This window comes from Hyperolius riggenbachi, chromosome 5 (genome assembly GCF_040937935.1).
Source record: "Hyperolius riggenbachi isolate aHypRig1 chromosome 5, aHypRig1.pri, whole genome shotgun sequence".
In the NCBI taxonomy this organism is placed as follows: Eukaryota; Metazoa; Chordata; class Amphibia; order Anura; family Hyperoliidae; genus Hyperolius; species Hyperolius riggenbachi.
This window is the reverse complement of record NC_090650.1, coordinates 40,051,760-40,066,407: the sequence shown is the minus strand read 5'-3', so window position 1 is coordinate 40,066,407 and position 14,648 is coordinate 40,051,760.

Genomic DNA, 14,648 nt, shown 5'->3' with positions numbered 1-14,648 from the left:
AGACTCTTTTTGTAGCCATTTGTGCGCCGCCTCCTTGTTCATCTTAGAAAGGCCAAGGGAAAGTAAGTATAATGGTATATAGACCACTTGCCTCCCCTGTGGGCTTTGCAAAAACCTAGTGTTGCAGCTCTCCCTCCCCCAAGAAACTGAGGGTGTGGCTTCAGCCTTCAAAATATGGGCCATATAGCTGTAGCGGGCATGCTGAAATCTGGTATAGGTGATTTTCCTGGAGGTCAAAGCCATTGCCTTGACTCCGGGGAGGGAAGAAGAAACTGAATTTGAGTGCAAGGTCCTTGCGAAGGAGGCAAGTACCGGTAATCCATGTTAACCTTCTTGACTGCAAAAGGCTTAGCTGGAGTTCTCCTTTAAAGGGACACTTAAGTAAAAAAAAAAAAAAAAAGTTTTACTCACCTGGGGCTTCCAATAGCCCCCTGCAGCTGTCCAGTGCCCTCGCCGTCTCCCTCCGATCCTCCTGGCCCCGCCGGCAGCCACTTCCTGTTTCGGTGACAGGAGCTGACAGGCTGGGGACGCGAGTGATTCTTCGCGTTCCTGGCCACAATAGCGCCATCTATGCTGCTATAGCATATATCATATACCATATAGCAGCATAGAGGGTGCTAATGTGCCTGGGAACGCGAAGAATCAGCCTGTCAGCTCCTGTCACCGAAACAGGAAGTGGCTGCCGGCGTGGCCAGGAGGATTGGAGGGAGATGGCGAGGGCACCGGACAGCTGCAGGGGGCTATTGGAAGCCCTAGGTGAGTAAAACTCATTTTTTTTGTTTGACTTAAGTGTCCCTTTAAAGCTGGATTTCTCTCCCAGCATGCAACTAAGCAGGCAGATTACTGTAGGCACAATCATGTGACCTCAGACCTAGGAAAAAACTAAACTTCACTTTTCTGTGCTGCATATTTCTGCTACTGGAAGGTTAGGGAATCCATTTTTCACACCCTAAATGTGGTGACTGTAATCAACTTTATATAGTACCGGCTGTGGAAGATTGCACACCCATCTGCACCCGACTGTGATTAATATTAAGCAATATTACTTTCCAGATCTGTATTTATGTCCAAACAAACAGCTGACCTGATTTATCTTTTATTTTGCAGCAGATGCATTGTTAATAAAAATCAAGCAATCTTACCCTACTTTTAAAGTGGACCTGAACTCTTGCACAAGACGGAAGGAAAACAGAGAAATGCACCCTGTATGTATTTAGAGAGTTCAGCCTGTCTAATTCCCCCTCATCTGTGTCTAATTACCACTGTAATTTGATCTCTCAGCTGTGTCAGCCCAGGAATCTCCTCTGCCATGGCAGATCAGCTAATTTGTAAGCACAGATGGTAACCTGATGTCTGCTTCCATGAAAGCAGGAAGTAGACACACTGCAGATTTATTGCTGGACTTGTATCGGCTGTAACAAATCTTTTTCTTTAAAGGTTATTATGCTGTTGCTTATCTTTTAGAGCATAGAGGAAGTTCTGAGTTCAGGTCTGCTTTAATCATATGACGTTTGTAAGGTTATTTCATGTCTCACTGCCTTAGAGTGCCTTTAATTACTTGTTTGTTTTTTGTTTTTGTGTATAACCACCCTGTTAATTCCTTGGAAACTGAGATGTGTGCTTCTTGTATATAAGTGATCTGTTTCAGGTGAATTATGTGGCCACATTTTTTGTACCCCTGCAGTGTTCTCCCCAGAATTTTTTTTCCAGCCGGGTGACATGAAATAGTAGCCGGGTGGCATGAAAAAGTAGCCAGGTGGGGTGAGATGAGAATGCAGGGCAACTGTGCTTCTGTGAGCAACTCTGCTTTCAGCATAAGAGGAGGTGAGTTGATGACAGCCGGGCGGTCACCAAAACTAGCCGGGTGGAGCACCCAACTAAAAGAGCCTGGGGAGAACACTGCACCTGTTTGATGCATAAGTACTTTGTGTCTGCTGTGTACAGTGTGTGTAACAGGTACTCAGTATTCAAGTGTCTGCATTGTACAATCAGGAAGTGTCCTTATATTGTATCACATTTCAGCCTCAAACAATAAAATTCCATTTTTTTAAGTGTGCAAGTCTAGCAGCATTTTTGTACAGTATAAATGTGAATATTCAAAATAATAACCGGTAGGAGACCCTGGCACTGAATCCAACATTTCAAAGACTTTATTTTGCACAAATTATGCACCTCATTCCTTCAGAAGATCTTCCAACCCGTGTTCAGGCCTTCATCACATCACGGCTGGAATATTGCAATTCCTCTATGCAGGCCTTCCAAATAAAGATCTATGCCGCCAGCAGCTAGTACAGAATGCTGCCGCAAGACCAAGCTAACCCCGCCATCCCCACATAACACCAATCCTGTGCTCACTACATTGGCTGCCCGTTAGGGACGGATCTGGGGGGGGGGGGCGGCAAGCGGGTCTCTTGCCCCTGGCGCAGTTTGTTGAATTTTTAAAAAGGCGGAAATATTTGGATGGGGAATGGCAGGTTAGGCACCAAAACCTGACCTTGCCCCAGACGCAACTTGGGGCAACTTGGTCTAGATCCGTCCCTGCTGCCCGTAAAATGGAGAATACTTTTTGAAATTGGCTCGAAGCCATAAGTAAGTCACTGGCAACATTTATTTTTTATTTAACACTCCCTTAACCCCCTTGGCGGTATGAAAAATACCGCCAGGGGGAAGCGCAACAGTTTTTTTTAAATTTTTTTTTTTTATCATGTAGCGAGCCGAGGGCTCGCTACATGATAGCCGCTGCTCAGCGGCATCCCCCCAGCCCCGCCGATCGCCTCCGGCGATAGGCGATCAGGAAATCCCGTTCAAAGAACGGGATTTCCTGGAGGGCTTCCCCCGTCGCCATGGCGACGGGGCGGGATGACGTCAGCGACGTCGGGACGTCATTGGGAGTCCCGATCCACCCCTCGGCGCTGCCTGGCACTGATTGGCCAGGCAGCGCTCGGGGTCTGGGGGGGGCGCGCGCCGCACCGGATAGCGGCGATCGGGCGCGCGGCGGCGGCGATCGGGGTGCTGGCGCAGCTAGCAAAGTGCTAGCTGCGTCCAGCAAAAAAAAAATTAAGTAAATCGGCCCAGCAGGGCCTGAGCGGCACCCTCCGGCGGCTTACCCCGTGTCACACACGGGGTTACCGCCAAGGAGGTTAAAGCATGTGCTTCTCTACTGAGGGCCGGCCTTGCTTCAACTGTTTACGGATTGCCATATCCAGTCTGGCTCCAGAATAAGTTCCCATTGAGGAGGTTGTAAAAAGTGCGGATGTTTGAACTCTGCATTATACCGCAAGTTAAAGGGAACCGAAACTGAGAAGGATGTGGATTTTTCCTTTTGAAATAAAACCAGTTGCCTGACTCTCCCTGCTGATCCTATGTCTCTAATAGTTTCAACCACAGCCCCTGAACAAGCATGCAGATCAGGTGCTCTGACTGAAGTCAGACTGGATTAGCTGCATACTTGTTTCAGATGTGTGATTCAGCCACTACTGCAGCCAAAGAGATCAGCAGGACTGCCAGGCAATTGGTATTATTTAAAGAGACTGAAGTCTCAAGAAAAACATTTTTTTATTTAAAAAATGTGTTTAATAGGTTTGCCCTAACTAAACCGCCGTATTCCCACCGCTGTAATCCATCGAAATCCCCCCCCCCCCAACTCGCCCTCCCTCTCCCCTGCAAAATACACGACTTTCTTGGTCATGGATTTTGCTGCCCTGTGCGCTTCCGTGTGAGGCAGAGCTATGAGCTGCAGCGTCTGCCAGACTGGATCGCCGCCTCTCCCCGCCCCTCTCAGTAGTCCATCACTGAGAGGGGCGGGGAGAGGCGGAGATACGCGCTGATTGCCGTGTAAGGCGGCAGAGCTGCGGCTCATAGCTCTGCCTCCTATAGCAGCAAAATCCACGACCATGAAAGTTGTGGATTTTGTGGGGGAGAGGGAGGGTGAGTTAGCGGGGATTTAGATAGATTACAGCGGCGGGAATGCGGCGGTTTAGGTAGGGTTAGCATATTAAACACATTTTTTTTAAATAAAAAGATTTTTTTTTTGAGACTTCAGTGTCTCTTTAAAAGGAAACATCCACATCCCTCTCAGTTAAAGAGACCCTGAAGTCTTTATTTCAGATTGCTGGTAAGTATTAATGTGCCACCTAAAACGCAGCATACCCACGGCTGAATACTCACTATAACCCCTGGAAATCCCTGCGCAAAGATCCATGACTTTCTTGGTCGTGGATTTTGCTGCCCTAAGGAGGCAGAGCTGTGGGCTGTAGCTCTTCCTCCATTCGTTCACAAGTATACACCAGGTCGCCCCCTCCGTTCCTCCAACGACCTTCGCCTCACCACCCCGCGCATTTCACACTCCCATGCCCGCCTGCAGGATTTCTCAAGAGCTGCCCCCACCCTCTGGAATGCCCTTCCACCACCCATCAGACTTGATCCCTCTTTCAACACATTCAAGCAAGCCCTCAAAACCCACCTCTTTATGATGGCCTACCCACCTCCTACCACACAGTAACTCTCTAAGGAATATTTAACAGCCCCCCCTAGTGTTTCCACCCCTCCCTTTAGATTGTAAGCCTCTGGCAGGGTCCTCCACTCCCTAGTGTAATCTACAGGATCATGTGCTCCTGTCCTATGACAGCCTGTACTTGTATTACTGGGCCTACCTAACCAGCCCACATTGCATGATCATGTATTTTGTACAATTTGCATGTATAACTTTGTTCTATGTGTATAACCCTATGTATGTCATCCTTGTATCATTGTATATATTTATTGTCCAGCGCTGCGTAATATGTTGGCGCTTTATAAATACAATAAATAATAATAATAATAATTCATGTCCATCAGCGCTAATCGCCGCCTCTCCCAGTAAAAGAAAACTGAGAGGGGCGGGGAGAGGCGGTAATCAGCACAGATGGACGTAAGTAGAGGCAGAGCAACAGCTCAAAGCTCTGCCTCTACACGGAAGGGCCGCATGAATCTTCCCCGGGGGTTATAGTGAGTATTCATCCGTTTTAGGTGGCACATTGATAACCGCAATCTGAAGACCAGTGCAGACCAAAAACTGCTAGCAGATCCGCAAACGCTAGCGGTTTTTGAAGCTGTTTTTCAGAGCGATTCTAGGCATGTTTAGAGCGATTTTCTAAACATGCCGAGCGTTTTTTGGAGCGTTTTTGTGTAGCGGATTTTATATTTTGTTACAGTAAAGCTGTAACTGAACAGCTTCTGTAACAAAAACGCTTGGAAAATCGCTCTGATCTAGCGTTTTTCAGAGCAGTTTCCATTTTTCTATACTTTACATTGAGGCAGGAACGACTCAGAAAACTGCAAAAAAGCTGCAGGACCCAAGATTGCGTTTGAGGGAAAAAACGAACCGCTCCGGTGCGCACCAGCCCATTCACTTTCATTAGCCAAGTGGTTTTACCCCCGCAAGTGTTTTAAAAAAACGCTCAGAACCGCTCTTGGGTGTGCACCAGCCCTAATATTGGTTCTTTTATTTTTTTTTTTATATTGTCACTGTGTGTTTAAAAAGTACCCAGTAGATGGCAGTAGCACAGCGTGCAAAAACTTTTCACATGCTGCAGGGCAGGGAACCTGAAGTGAGAGGTATATGGAGGCTGCTATATTTATTTCCTTTTAAATAATACCGGTTGTCTGGCATTCTGCTGATAATATTGACTTTAGGGTAGTAGTATCTGAATCACACACCTGAAACAAGCGTATTCTGACCCACTAGGGGCAGAGTAATCACACATAATGCTGCTTGAAGCAGTTTGGGTGTGATCCTAGAGCGATCGCATAAGTGGCTACGGTATAGCCAAATCGCGGTCACTCTGGGGAATTGTGGCACTTCCATGGATTATGCAAAATGCGGGCGCTTTGCCCTTCTGCAAAGCGCCGGTATTTGGTCGCAGCCCTAAGTCTGAATTCAGTTTTCTATTTAGTACATAAAGATCAGTCCGTGCACCGCTTCAATGAAACGCATTTAATCTTCCAATGGTAAAAATCAGCAAATGAATAGGCACATGTACACAGTCGGCTTCATGTTCTTATATACATGTTAGATACATCTGACCTGTGTCCTGGACGGGTGCGGGAGGGTGACCAAACTGGCGTTTGTGATTTGTGATTGCGATTGCTAGTGGAAAAGGGCCCTTACAATCACTATCCAGCACTTAGGGGCCAATGGCGTGCGTGGTGGGCGGGGCCTCCGGGCAACATCACGGAAGCCCGTACACGCCGCCATTTGCCCAAGGACTACTGCACGTGAGCAAGCGCCGCATCGGCGCGAAACGGCTGTCGCGCAGTCCTGTCATCCCCTGGTCACCCTCCCGCACCCATCCAGGACACAGGTCAGATGTATCTAACATGTATATAAGAACATGAAGCCGACTGTGTACATGTGCCTATTCATTTGCTGATTTTTACCAATGGAAGATTAAATGCGTTTCATTGAAGCGGTGCACGGACTGATCTTTATGTACTGCATACATTGTGTTGACCTTATAGCCTGTTTGCACGCTTCCGCACGCAAGGAACCAGGTTTCAGCAAGGATTTTAAAGGGACAGGACTGTTTACCAGCACAGGTGCAGCAGACTCCTTCATCCCCCACTTCTGAGTGCCGGGCAACCAGCAACTTTTGTGTACTACATTGTAAACTACAGCCCTGAGCACCAGTTGCATTGATGCATGCTGAAGGGGGAACACCGGATGTGGAACTACAAGAATCAGGGAGTGACAGCGATTCCTCCCTGGATTATCCACTTATTAGCCAAGGTGTGTCAGAAGGTCGCGCTGGAGCAAGCACAATTTTCGATCACAGCATCAGCCCAGCACCAGCTAATCGGGAGGTAGTGACCAGGGTGTTGGAATTGAGGTTGGGAGGTCTTTGTGAGAAAGAGACTAAGTTGTTCTGGACCGCCACCACGCTCAATAAATACAAGGAAGCAGGCTATATTGCCCGAGGCTTCAGATCATACAGGGAGCCGTCGGAATACCGGGAGGATAAACAGTTTATGGAGAAGTGGGAGACGGCCCATTTGAACTACTGCAGGACTCTGCAGGAGATTGTGAGGGAGCGGACTGTAGTTGAACACAATAAGATTTCGGGAGAGTTACAAGAGACCCGAGAGTTGCTACAGGAAACAACAACAGAGGAAAATTTTGATACAATCATTACTAAAATAGAGAAAAAGATCTTGCCTATACAGAACGAATTGAAGGCAAGAAAATTAAAGACATTCCATCGGGACCAGGACGACTTCAAGAAAGGGAAAATATTTCATTGGGGCCAGGGAGGCACTCCAAACAAAGGAGTTCCCCCCAAAAGGGGTAAAGGGTATTGGACAACAGACTCTGGGTCGGATACGGAGGACGAGAGAGGGGCGAGGCGTCCCAAACCCAAGCAGTACAGAAAGAAAAAACAGAAAGGCAATCCAGACCCTAAACCCAAGCAACAAACCCCCAAACCATGTGCCTCGACCCCTTTAGGAAACGGGTCCGCCGGGGAGGCAGAGGGCGGAACAAGCCTGGAAAGGACGGTGACTTGGGACTCCCCGGTAGTGGTCAGCAACACCCAGGGGTGCAACAGCACAAAGAAGAGGAGGACCAGGGAGTAGGGGGAGGAGGGGAGGGGGGTGATGTGGGGGAACTGCAGGTGGTCAATTTAACTGGGGAAGAAATCCCAGAAGCATGCCTGACCCTTCTCAAAAAGGGGCTGGGCTTTTCACCTACCAGGGACTTTGACTTTGTGGACTTCTTCATAGACCTCTACAAAACAACCAGAAAAATGATGCTTAATCAGATACACAGCAATGGGGACAAGGGGCTCCAAGGACAGAGTGATGGAGGCCCCTCGATGATGGCAGCCCCAGATCCCACATTAGGGTTCAGTCCCACGGTGGACTGGGACCAGGCGGAGATGGAGGCACTCCGGATGCTGGAGGAGCTATGGGAGGAGGGTGGGGATTGCTCCATGGATGGGGGTGACCCCCCCAGCCTGGGCCTGGGCAATCCGGGAGCCTTCCGAGCGTGTAGGTCCACACGGGCAGTGCAGATCCCCCCTGGTTCGCCAATAGATCAATTTTTCCACCAGGTCGTAGACGAGATGAAGGCCCTTTGTTACGACAAGGTGCCAGACAATCTGAGTGACACAGAGAGAAGGGCCATAAGATGGCTCCAGCAACGTCGAGACCTGGTGGTGAAACAGGCGGACAAGGGGGGAAATGTTGTGATCATGTCGGGAGGGGCCTACACGAGGGAGGCCTATAGACAGCTGGAGAATGGTGACCAATACGAGCGCCTAGACTGTAATCCAACTATGAAATATCAGGCGACTCTCCGCACGCTATTAAGGCGGGGAGTCGAATTGGGGTACATGCCGCAGAGGTTGGCCACGGACCTTTTACCCGTGTCCCCCCGGTACCCAGTATAGTACCACCTTCCCAAATTGCACAAGTCAATGTCGAACCCCCCGGGCAGGCCTATAGTGTCGGGGTGCGGGTCCTTAACGGAGCGACTTTCTCGCTTTTTGGACCATTTGCTGCGCCCCCTCCTTGGGGGGGTTCCCAGCTACCTGGCGGACACGCTAGACGCAATCAACATCGTCGAGAGCGCGGATTGGCGACCAGGGTACAGGCTCGCTACAATTGATGTGGAGAACCTGTACAGCCGTATACCCCACGAGGAGGATGTAAAGGCAGTACGTCGGTACCTTGACAGGACTAACAAGGACACAGGGTATAAGGACTACCTGTGCGACTGCCTCAGGTACGTCCTGACGCACAATGCGTTTCTGTTCGATGGAAGGTGGTACCATCAGACCTCCGGGACGGCCATGGGGACCTCTGTGGCATGTACCTACGCCGGGCTCTTCTTTGGAGCCTGGGAAGAGGATTATGTGTCGGGTCCCTCGAACCCGTTTCGTGGGAAGATTAAGGTGTGGTCGCGATATGTGGACGACGTGCTGGTCGTGTGGCAGGGAACGGTCGGAGAATTTGGGATGTTCATGGAGCATCTCAATGTCAACAGGATCAATATGCGGTTTACGTCTGAAATCAATGACGGTGGGGTATGTTTCCTGGACCCTTTTGTTAAACCTGATGGGGCGAAGCTGATATGTGAGGGCTTCAGGAAACCCACAGCCGTGAACTCATTGCTGCATAGGAGTAGCTACCACCCCGAGCATGTCAAATCTTCCCTGCCATACGGCCAGTACCTGCGCCCCAGACGCAACAACACCAACCCAGAGGCATTTGGGATACAGGCAGGGGAGCTTACTGCACGCCTGCGGGCAAGGAACTATCGGGAGGTCGAATTAGAGAAGGCCAGAGAGAGGGCGGGGGGGAAGGGAGAGGTCCACCCTTTTAGCCAGACAATCAAAACCTGATAAGGGTGGCTCTATCACCTGCACCTTTGATTACACCCCCATGTCTAGGAAACTTACACAGGTACTAAAGAAAAACTGGTCACTCATAACTAGAGACCCTGCCCTGCAGAAAATCTTTCCTGATCCCCCACGGGTGGTATACAGGAGGGCCCCCACTTTGGGGGATATCCTGACACGGAGCGAATATCGCTCCATTGCACCAACAAATTGGTTGGCCAGGGAACGCCCCAAGGGCAACCATAGATGTGGCAGATGTAAATACTGCCCGCAGATGTTGGAGGGCACAAATTTTAGACTGGGAGGTACACAGTGGGAGGTGAGAGCCTTCATCACATGTCAGACCAAGTTCGTCTCCTATGTCATTTTCTGTCCCTGTCGCTTCTTTTACATAGGCAAAACAACCAGGCCACTGAAGGAGAGGGTGGGGGAGCATTTCAAGTCCATCAAGTCAGGGAAGGGATGCCCACGCCTGATTGAACACATCAGGGAGTCCCACGGAGGCAGAGCTAGGTGTCTCAAATTTGCGGGACTTCTGCATGTTGCCAACTCGAGAAGAGGAGGCGACAGGGATCAGGAATTGACTCGACGGGAATCACGTTTGATTCTACGTACAGAGGCAATGGGGCCTGTTGGCCTCAATGATAGACTCGAGCTGTCCTGTTTCCTCGATCCGTAGTATTGAGACGCCCCTTCCCCCACACGACTAATGGGGGATGAGGGAAAAATTTCCCCCCACTTAGGGCCCCTCTTGGGTTTCAGGGAACTTGTTCCCGGGCTTGATCCCCTCCCCCCACACCCCGACCCACGTGCCCCCCCCCCTCCCTTCCCTCCCTGTGTACTTTTTTGGGGGATCCCCTATCCTTCCGTCCCCTCTTCCTCCCCCTTTTCCTCCCTCCCCCGCCCCTTTAGTTCTTCTCCCCTTCCCACTTCCCTTCCTCTTCTTCTTTTTCCTCTTCCCATGCAATCTTGGATGTAGGACTAGCCTATAAGGAGCCTACATAAAAATCTCCATGGAGACATGGGCAATCTTTTTCATGCACCGCATCTCCAGACACAGGAATCCTGTCTGGCAGCTGTTCCCATCCTCTGCCTTTCCCCTTTCCCGTTCCCTTTATTGTACTAACCTCTAGGAGCAGGGGGGCCTGATGGACATGTAACATGATCCAGAGGCATTCATTCCCCGGCAGGTCAAAGGCCCGGGGAGCACTATAACCCTGTAATAGGGCACCTGAGGGGATGAACCAGGGAGAGGCAGGTGATATTGGCCTGCGGATGGTAAAGGGACCTAGTTGGTCACAGGGGGAGGGGGGAGGTCACGCCCCCGCCTGTCGCCCTGGGGGGATAGGTAGATACCCTAAGGGGGAAGGATGTGTGCCCATGTGGTGCTTGCCTTCCCCCCCCCCCCCCAGGACAGGACCACCACGCAGACACACCGCCTCGCAACCCACTGTGCTACAAAGGCGCAGGAAAGCTCTGCTCCTGGAGGTACATCAAGAGTCCTCCAACTGTTTCTTCCTCCCCACTTCCCGGTCTTTGGACTTTTATCCTCTGGTTAGAACCAGAGGACTTCTTTAGTAAAACGAGCATTGAGGTGTGCACGCCCCTTAATGTGCGCAGTAAGACACTTAGGGTTTGGGCCCAGGGACATTACTCCATTCTCCTATCATCTCCCAACCTCATAGCGATTTTAATAAGGGTTAGAGGGTGGTTTTAGATTGATAATCTAATAAAGTTGTTTTTTAAAGATAGAAAGCAAGTGGGGGCTGAGGCACAGCATAGATAGTTACCTTGTCACAGTGTGATGCGGAATGTTTAACAAGGCACAACGAAATCACTAAAAGTTTGCAAGTTTTATTTGTATATGAAAAGAGATATGCACAAAAGTCACCTTATGTTTTTGAGCACAACCACAGGATGTTATTTAAAAGTATGCACTTTAGTTCAATTCGCCAAAGATTGGCGATCTGTCACATTAGCACACGCGTGCCTTAATGGCATGGCAACCACTAACATAGGAGACGTCATAAGCCGGGCTCCTCCCATCCACTCTCCCTTATCACTATCCAGCACTTAGGGGCCAATGGCGTGCGTGGTGGGCGGGGCCTCTGGGCAACATCACGGAAGCCCGTACACGCCGCCATTTGCCCAAGGACTACTGCACGTGAGCAAGCGCCGCATCGGCGCGAAACGGCTGTCGCGCAGTCCTATCATCCCCTGGTCACCCTCCCGCACCCGTCCAGGACACAGGTCAGATGTATCTAACATGTATATAAGAACATGAAGCCGACTGTGTACATGTGCCTATTCATTTGCTGATTTTTACCATTGGAAGATTAAATGCGTTTCATTGAAGCGGTGCACGGACTGATCTTTATGTACTGCATACATTGTGTTGACCTTATAGCCTGTTTGCACGCTTCCGCACGCAAGGAACCAGGTTTCAGCAAGGATTTTAAAGGGACAGGACTGTTTACCAGCACAGGTGCAGCAGACTCCTTCATCCCCCACTTCTGAGTGCCGGGCAACCAGCAACTTTTGTGTACTACTCAGTTTTCTATTTGTCTGCCCTATTTGTATTGATAGCAGCATTAGTTTTTTTTTTTTTTTTTTTTTTTTTTTTTAGCACTTGCTGTAAAGGTAAACAGAAAGAAACTTCATACAATTTCTTACCAGGTTTACTGCTATATGTACCTACATAGGCGAATGAATGGAAAGAGTGCTGAAAGGTGAAAATTGCTCTGGTTTTTAAGGGGAAAAACCCTTCGATGTGAAGTGGTTAAAAAAAAAACAAAAAACAACAAAAATATGACAAAAAAGCGTAAATGGTTGACTTGGGATCTGAGCTTTTTTTTTTAATATGTATGTCATAAGGGTATTTTACTGTTATTTTAGCAAATAAGGGCTTGTAATTATTGTTAGCATACTAAAAACACACGAGGAAAAAAATACACCTTTATTTCCAAAAAAAAATATATTGTCGCCATACACTAGGAACATACTTTAAATGTTGTGATAGCCAGGTCAAATGGGGAAATATGTGTGGGTTTTATTTATAGCAATGTTTATTTTAAAACTATAGGGGATGGAATTGTAAGAATGGTGTATTGTCTCCATTCATTTCCTTAAAGCAAGTGTCACCCCATGAGATGATTTAGGTGTGATCAGCAGTAATAAAGTTATTGGTGAGTGAATGGAACTCCTGTCATTCGCGGACAGGTGAAAATTGCTTCCATCCTTAAAGTGAACCTGAGATGAAAGACATCTCAGGTTCTATACTCACCTGGGGCTTCCTTTAGCTCCCTTGAGGCCGCTCAGTGCCTCGCCATCTCCCCGGGTGGCTCTTGTCCCCCGCAGTACGGCCCGGTAGCCCGGCTGAGTTACAAATGCAGGGTCCAGCTGCGCACGCTTCCCCGTCGCTGGGAGGGTTCTGCACAAGTGCAGAATGCTTCCAGACGCCAGAGCTCGACAGGGAGCGTGGCTGGGCCACGCATGCGCGGCAAGGCTAGACTTTTGGGCCGTATTGCGGGGGACAGGAGCCATCCAGGGAGATGGTGTGGGACTGAGCAGCCTCAAGGGGGCTTAAGAAAGCCTCAGGTAGTTATGGTACCTGGAGGTTTTTCATCTCAGGTACACTTTAACTACTGGCCGACCGATTCACGCCGATTGGTGTGAATGCGGCGGCAGCCCCGGGACCGCTCAACGCCAATTGACGTGACGTCCTGTGGCGAGGTTTTGCAGGAGATTGCACAAGCCGATGCGTGCTCCGCTCTGTCATCAGTCTCCCAGCGGCGATCACCGCTAGGAGACTCACTGTTAGACGGCAAAACCGACCATCTATTTGCAATGTACAGTGCTGCGGGATTAGCCAGACTGTACTGGGGACAGCTGTGTCACTCGGCTGTCCCCTGGGGAGGCACAAGAGCGATCGGCTGTCATAGGCATCGGCTGTCATAGGCCTATGACAGCCGATCTCGGTAATTGGCTAATGGGGGAGGGAAGGGAATAAAGAAAAGAAAAAGTCAGATTTATTAAAAATAAATAAACATCCTTGCAATCATAGACCACCAACAGAAAACTCTTGGTTGGTGGGCAGTAAAGGGGGGATCACTTGTGTGCTGAGTTGTATGGCCCTGCAGCGAGGCCTTAAAGAGAACCAGAGCTGAAGTAAAGAAAAGATTCTATACATACCAGGGGCTTCCTGCAGCCCCATACGCTCTGATCGATCACACCCCGCCGTCCACCGCTGCCCGCATCTACGAGAACCGGCTCCCCGCTCTGCCTTCAGTCGGAGCCAGTCTAAGTGTAAGGGAAGTGCGCTCTTTGCGTATATCTGCAGCAGCCACTGGAGAGATACGTAGAGGGCGCACTTCTCCAGCGTGGACCGGCTCCAATGATGTCAGTGACGGGAGCCGGTTCTCGTAGATGCAGGCAGCGGTGGACGGCGACGTGAGATCGATCAGAGCGTATGGGGCTGGAGGAAGCCCCAGGTATGTATAAAAGGTTTTCTTTCCAACGTCCCTCAGGATGGCCTCACAATGAGAGATTCCGTGCCCCTCCCCCTAAGGAAACACAAGCCAATTAAAAAACGACAATAAATAGCTCCACCTCTTCCCACTATCTTCAGTTTTTTGTGTTTCCCGGTCCACCCGGGAGCATAAGCCAATGTCTGCGACAAAATTTTTTATTTTTAGCATGGCCTGGTGGTTCTGGTGGGAGCCAGGTCCCCCTGTAATTCCCCCTGTGTGGTCTCTTACTGGGTTGCGGGGCTCGGAAGGAGGCTTATATGGCGGCTGGTGCGCGGCTGAAGCGGCGGTTAGTGCGGAGACTGATGCGGCAGCCATGACGGCGAGATGGCGTCCGGCAAGGTTGGATCTCGCGCGGAGTCAGGCGTGCTTACGTATGCGGAGGCACATACGTCACGCGTACATGCGTCTAGGGAGACGCATGAGTCATGCGCACTTTCGTCTAGGATGACGCATTTCCGGCGGAGGTACTACGGCTTCTGTGTTTTCTTCCGCCTCGTGGACTCGGCGTCCGGATGTGACGGAGGCAGAGGACAGCTGCAGGTAATTTAACTTTAGTTCATTGCCTGGCAGGGGGCGGAGGAAGTTTTATTTAACAGACTCAGGGTCTGTGTTCGTCCTGACACTCTGTTTGTGCGGAATCTGGGAGATGGAGCAGCCCTGTTCTCCTGCAGATTCGATATTACCTGCTACAGTGCAAAGCGCCCAGAGCAATGCTCTTGCCTCAGGACAGGTATTATATGGTTGT